Here is a 6,772-nt window from a genome sequence, read left to right as displayed (position 1 = left end):
ACACACACACACACACAGAGAGAGAGAGAGAGAGAGAGAGAGAGAGAGAGAGACCGAGAGGCAAATGTAGTGAATATAAACTACTTTATCAGATGGAAGGGGAGGAGGACCATCCTTATCAGTGGACTGGGGGAGGGGCATAGGAAGAAAAGAGAGAGAAGGGTGAGATTGGGAGGGAAGAGGAAGGGGGCAACAGCTGGGATGCAAAATGAATAAACTGCAATGAATAAACAATTAATTAATTAAAAAAGAAAAAAAGAGAACATATAAAAGCCTAAATTTTCATAGAAAAAAAATTTCTGCATAATCTGCTTATCTTAGTCAGGGTTTTGTTGCTGTGAAGAGACAATAAACAGGACCAAGGCAACCCTTATGAAGGAAAATATTTAATTGGGGCTGGCTTACAGTTTCAGAGGTTTAGTCCATTATCATTATGGCAAGACACACGGAGGCATAAGGCAGAAATCGTGCTGGAGAAGCTGCTGAGAGTTCTACATCTTGATCCAAAGGTAGCCAGGAGACTGTTATCCATACTGGGCAGAGCCTCAGCATATATATATATATATATATATATATGACCTCTAAGCCTCCACAGCTCTTCAGCAAGGCCACACCTCTGAATAGCATCACTCCCTATGGGCCAAACATTCAAACAAATGAATCTATAGGGACCACACCTATTCAAAGCACCACACCACCCTAAGTTATAGGTAACAGACTCATCTGTTGTGCTTCTCTACTGCTCTGTGTCTTTGTCACCCATAGAATACACGTGCACACATACCCTCTCCATCTAAACCTGAATCTCTCTCATTTCTCTGTATCCACTTAACAAATGTAAATATGAGTGTTTATCCACCTTCTGAAACCGAATCTTATGATTTTTATCTCATCACAAAATTAGTAGTTACTAGAATGATTTAACCTTTGTCCCAAGGGCAATAGACATATATGTGTATGTTTGAGAAAGTACAAAAGTTGTAGGTGTGAAATAAAATGTAAGAGCTGCATTTAGAATTTGCCTATATCTGGTGATGTTTTGTGGGGGGATATAAGTGACAGAAGCCTCTGTAGATGTTAGTGTTACAGTACAGTCAGCACCGATGTTAAGGTATATATATATATGAATCCGGGTTTTCAACCCCCAAACACAAAGCTCTATTTCTTCCTCCTCCTCAGCACAAAATTATCTTGACAGAACAGGAAGAAAAGTCTCACGGATACACAGAAGTACAAGAATAACAGGTCCAGCATCAGGAAGACTGAAAACCGGAGGAGTCAAACTTGAAGTTCACGGTCTTGAATTTTCTTTAGTCTTCGTTTCAATAGCTTTTCTATTTTTGCTAAATATAACTGAAGAGATAGAAGGTTTTATTACAGGCTTGTTGACTAGCTGCTGTTTCTGCTGCGCCTTAAATGGTGTAGTGGAATCTGTAACTGTCTTCTACTTATGGAATGGAAAATAGTCTCAGTGAATAGTCTCACAAATGTTCACCAACATATTTGAACTAAGCATATTTGTTTTCTCTAACAGTATTATTAGCCTTTTACAGAAACAATATAGAATGTCAAACTTCTGCACATATATTTTATGCAAAAAAATACAGGTGATGAAGCAATCATGTGCAAATTTCCTGAGAACAATTTAATCTCCAAATCGACTTGATGACTAAATTTAGTTGTACAAAAAACATGCTAATGACACCTTCCACTGTCCCTTCTGGAAGTTTTTACATTCCAATTTTTCCCTCTCAAAATGAATAGACAAAAAATAGTGTTTAAAAGCAACTAGACTTAGAACACTGGCAGACATAGTTTCAAGCTAAGTATTTTTATGCAACCAAACACAATTTCTCCAATTTCCTAGAGTTATTATGAAAATAGTGAGTCCAAAACACACACACACACACACACACACATACACACACACAGAGCACGGGAGGGTAGGAGTGATATATGTCTAACACTGGATAGAGGTCAAAAGGCATCTGTCAGTAATTGTCTTCCTCCACAGTGAGTTCCAAGAATTGAATTCAGAGTACTAGGCTTCTGTGGCAAGTGTGTTTACACGTTGAGCCATTCCACCACTCTACTCATTTTCACCCCTTATCATTAGGCTTTATGATCATTGAAAACAAGGAAAATTATTATTTTTCTCTAATATAAAGTACTGTGTGTTGCAAACACACTAATAATAATAAGAATAAATTACTAGGAAGGCAAGAAGTAATGCATATAAATCAATTTAACTATAAACATGGTACTGAGTGATTGCTTTGGCTTCAAAACCAGTTTGGTATGATACACTTAACTTTTTTACATGAGTCAAAATGTTTGCTTAAAGTATCATTAATAAGTTTTTAACTAATTTATTTTAGCTGTCCTGTGCATTTTAGGATATTTTGACCCATTTTTTGTCCTTAATTCCTAGAAAGTAGTGGAAGATTTCAGCCATGCTACAGTTATGACAGCAAAGTATCAACACATATTGGTAACTACCCCATAAAGACACCCTAGCATATATTATTGCAACAGGTTTACTGTGGCATTATGAATTATGCCAAGAAACTCACAACCAGAGTACTAAATAACTACAAATTGAGAAGTCCTGGGTCAGCTCCCCTAAATATACGAGAAATTAGAAAAATGTCCTTGTTATCTGGAGTGATAAATACATTTCTGCCAATGGTTCTCAACCTAATATTCCATTTTGAAACTTCTGAAGAATCTCAAGTAATGCTCAACCCTTGATTGTTCTGCAGTGCTTTGATTTAATTTAAGCAATATTGATACTTTTATTACTCCTACCATTTCTATTTAATTTGTTGTAGTACTGAATGTGATAAGTACGGAAATGTGATGAGATCCCAAAGGACTCTCCATGATATCAAGGTTGATATGTACTGTTCTCTTTACCATTCCTTGAGCTATGGGTACATATGTTTCAAAATCTGTATTTTAAGAGGAATTAGAAAACAGCAAAACATATAAATATATATAAATTTTATAAATGTCATAAGTTTTGTATCTTACTTATGTCTAAGGCATTTATCTTTAGAATCAGAAATCTCATCTTTAAACAAGCATTTTCCAAACTGTTCTTTATATGAGAATCATCTGACCTTGTTACTTTACTTTGAAGACCAAGATATAGCCCAGAACTATTAAATTATAACTTTTGAAGATGCTGTACTTATTGGTTGCTCATGAGGCCCCCTCCAGGTAACTCCATTAAGCAGATACATTTAGAAACTTCTGCTTTATCCAGCTCTTGAGAGGGATCAAAATGCCTAATAGGTATAGATCATTACTTTTCTTTTTTTAATTAAATTTTTATTTTGTATCTCAGCTGTAGCCCCCTCCCTCATTCCTTCCCCATTCCATCCTCCCTTCCTCCCTCATCTCCTCCCATGCCCCTATCCAAGTCCACTGATAAGGGAGGTCCTCTTCCCCTTCCATCTGACCCTAGCTTATCAGTTCTGATCAGGACTGCTTGCATTGTCCTCCTCTGTGTCCTGGCAAGGCCGCTCCTCCCTCAGGGAGAGGTGATTAAAGAGCCAGCCACTGATTTCATGTCAGAGATCCTCCATGTTCCCCTTACTAGGAAACCCACATGGACAATGAGCTGCCATGGGCTACAACTGAGCAGGGATTCTAGGTAATATCCATGAATGGTCCTTGGTTGGAGTATCAGTCTCAGAAAAGACCCCTGTGCCCAGAATTTTTGGTTCTATTGCTCTCTTTGTGGAGCTCCTGTCCTCTCTGAGTCTTATTAGCTCCCCCTTCTTTCCTAAGATTCACTGCACTCTGCCCAAAGTTTGGTTATGAGTCACAGCATCTGCTTTGATACACTGCTGAGTAGAGTCTTTCAGAGGCCCTCTGTGGTAGGCTCCTGTCCTGTTACCTGTTTTCTCCTTCTTTCAATGTCCATCCCATTTGTCTTTCTGAGTGAGATGTGATCATCTTACCCAGGGTCCTCCTTCTTGCTTAGCTTCTTTAGGTGTACAGATTTAGTATGTTTATATTATATGTCTAATATCCACTTATAAGTGAGTAAATAACATGTGTGTCTTTCTGTTTCTGAGATACCTCACTCAGGATGATCTTTGTCCCACCATTTGCCTGCAAATTTCATGATTTCTTTGTTGTTGTTGTTGTTGTTTTGGTGGGGGTGGGTCAGTGGGCGTTTATTGGTTTATTGGCACTGTCCTGGCTCTTGGCCAGGTGCTCTGGTGTGTGGGCAGCCATGCCCGGCTGAGCGGTGCCCTCGCCACTGCCCTCTTCAGTGGTACTTGCGCGAGCACTCGTGTTTGAGCTCCTTATATGACAGGCAGTAGCTGAAGAGGACATAGGCCACCAGCACCATGGTGAGGTCCCACATGCTGCCCTTGAGCACGTTGATGTACTTGCTGTGGTAGCGCTCGTAGCCTCTCCGCCAGGCTCACGCGATGCTGCTGGGGTGAAGCATGAGCAGCCAGCGGGGCACCTCGCTGACTTTGATCTCCATGAGCTTCTTCTTCAGGGGAGCTAGCAACACCATCTTGCCATCCCCAGGGTCCACAGTTCTGGCCAAGTAAATGTACCGTAATTTCTGTATCCATTCCTACATTGAGGAGCATCTGGATTGTTTCCAGGTTCTGGATATTAGGAATAAAGCTGCTTTGAACATAGTTGAACAAAAGTACTTGTTGTGTACTTGATCATCTTTTAGATATATGCCTAGGAGTGATATAGCTGGATCTTGAGGAAGTGCTATTCCTAATTGTCTGAGAAAGCGCCAGATTGACTTCCAAAGTGGTTGTACAAGGTTACATTCCCAACAGCAATGGAGGAGGGTTCCCCTTTCTCCACATTCTCTTCAGCATGTGTTGTCACTTGAGTTTTTGATCTCGGCCATTCTGATGGGTGTAAGGTGAAATCTCATGGTCTATTTGATTTGCATTCCCCTGATGACTAAGGATGTTGAACATTTCTTTAAGTGCTTCCCTGCCATTCTATATTCCTCTACATAGAATTCTAAGAAGTTAAAAAGCAGCAAATCAAGTAATCCAATGAAAACATGGAGATCATTACTTTTCAACTTAAGATGTACATTAGAGTTTCCTGGTTGCTTTTCGAACTCTTAAGCATAAGTCTCATGTCTTGCACATTAAGGAAATACTGCTCGGAACAGGAGCTAGGCTCTGATGATTCTGAAAGTTTCCCTTTGTAACCACTATGGACATCTGTCAGATTCAACTCTAAGGCTCACTGAAAAACAAATTGCTGAGTTCTTTACCCAAGTTATTTTACAGTAAGTCTATGATGGTCCTCAAGACTTTGCATTTTTAACAACTAGGGTAATAAAAATAATTGCACAATATTTTTTTTTTGAAATTTTAACGTCTATTTCATGCAAATTTTATTTTTTTAATTAATATACTTTTTTTTTCACTTTACATCCAGATTGTAGCCCCATTCCTTCTCCCCTCCCAGTCTCACCCTCCTTCCTTCTCTTCTTTTCTCTCATCTATTTCTCAGAGAAAAAGGAGTTCCCTTTTCTGTCCACCGTCCACCTCAACTCATCAAGTTGCATCAGGACTGAGTGTCCAATATTTTAATTGGTAGCATTTTATTCTTTCTTAGTGGTACCTAACATAATGACAACTTACAAAAGAGAAAACAGAACCCATGAAATAGCTTGGCAGGTAAAGGTACTTGCTGACCAGACCTGAAAACTTGACTTAGATACATATATAAGCCATAGCGCAAGAGAAAAGCTAATGCCACAAAGTCGCACTTTAATCTTCACAAATCATGGCATGCCCATGCTCACGGATCATAGACACACTACTGAAAAGACAAAGTACGTACACATAGTTTCTACTCGCTATTTGATTCTAAAAGAAAATAAGACACTATCAGTCTAGAAGCAAGCACATCATAAGGAATTGTTATAATAAAATACAATGCCACAAAGGAAACTTCATTTCTAATAAATCCTGGAAGGTACTCATGTCCAGGGACCACACATAATGAGAGAACTGCTGTAGGAACATCTGCTTACAGTAAAGACAGAACAATGTAAAGGAATTAAGCTTATTTTCAAGGTTTTCATGTTTGCAGTTTTGCCCATTTTAGGAACTGCTCTTCTACTGTGTTAATGCAGTAGTTCTCAACCTTCCTAATGCTGTGACCTTTTAATATAGTTCTTCATGTTGTGGTGACCCCGTCAATAAAATTATCTTCATTGATACTTCATAACTACACTTTGCTATAATTATGAATCATAATGTTTTCAGATAGTCTTAGGTGACCCCTGTGAGCATTCAAAACCAAGCGGGTCACGGCCCACAGGCTGAGAACCACTGCTATAATGATGGTGTTTAAATTCTTTGTGAAGCTACCAGATGTGCCCCTGTTTCTCCTTTTTTTTTTCCCTGTTCCTAATACTAAGTCTCTTTCATTTTCGATTACGTTTTTCCCCCAGTTTTGTACTGTGCTCCTCATTTTCTTTCCTTCTTCAGAATTACAGATAAAATGTAGAGTATTGAAATAGTGACTTCAATGAGTGAGCCTATGAACCTGGTAAAAAATATGGTGTCTGGTGCCGGCGCTCTGCCCGCAGAAGTTGTCACGGCACTGAAAAGGAAGGGAGACTACAGTAGGGCAGGCCAACTTCGCTCTGGGGTGTCCACATTGCTGGCCTGCTAAGATCCAGGGACATTTTCCCTCTCAGCAGTGCTATGGCCTTTTGCTCATTTCTCTGGCATCAGGACTCACCATGAGAACC

The 6,772-nt window shown here is 39.4% G+C and overlaps 1 pseudogene; it reads right to left on the bottom strand.

The window, feature by feature from the left end:
• Positions 1–4,282: 4,282 nt before the first annotated feature.
• On the bottom strand, positions 4,283–4,540 carry LOC110564779 (ATP synthase subunit f, mitochondrial-like; annotated as a pseudogene).
• Between the last annotated feature and the right edge of the window lie 2,232 nt (positions 4,541–6,772).

This window comes from Meriones unguiculatus, chromosome 6, assembly GCF_030254825.1.
Source record: "Meriones unguiculatus strain TT.TT164.6M chromosome 6, Bangor_MerUng_6.1, whole genome shotgun sequence".
In the NCBI taxonomy this organism is placed as follows: Eukaryota; Metazoa; Chordata; class Mammalia; order Rodentia; family Muridae; genus Meriones; species Meriones unguiculatus.
This window is presented reverse-complemented; position numbering and strand designations above follow the sequence as displayed.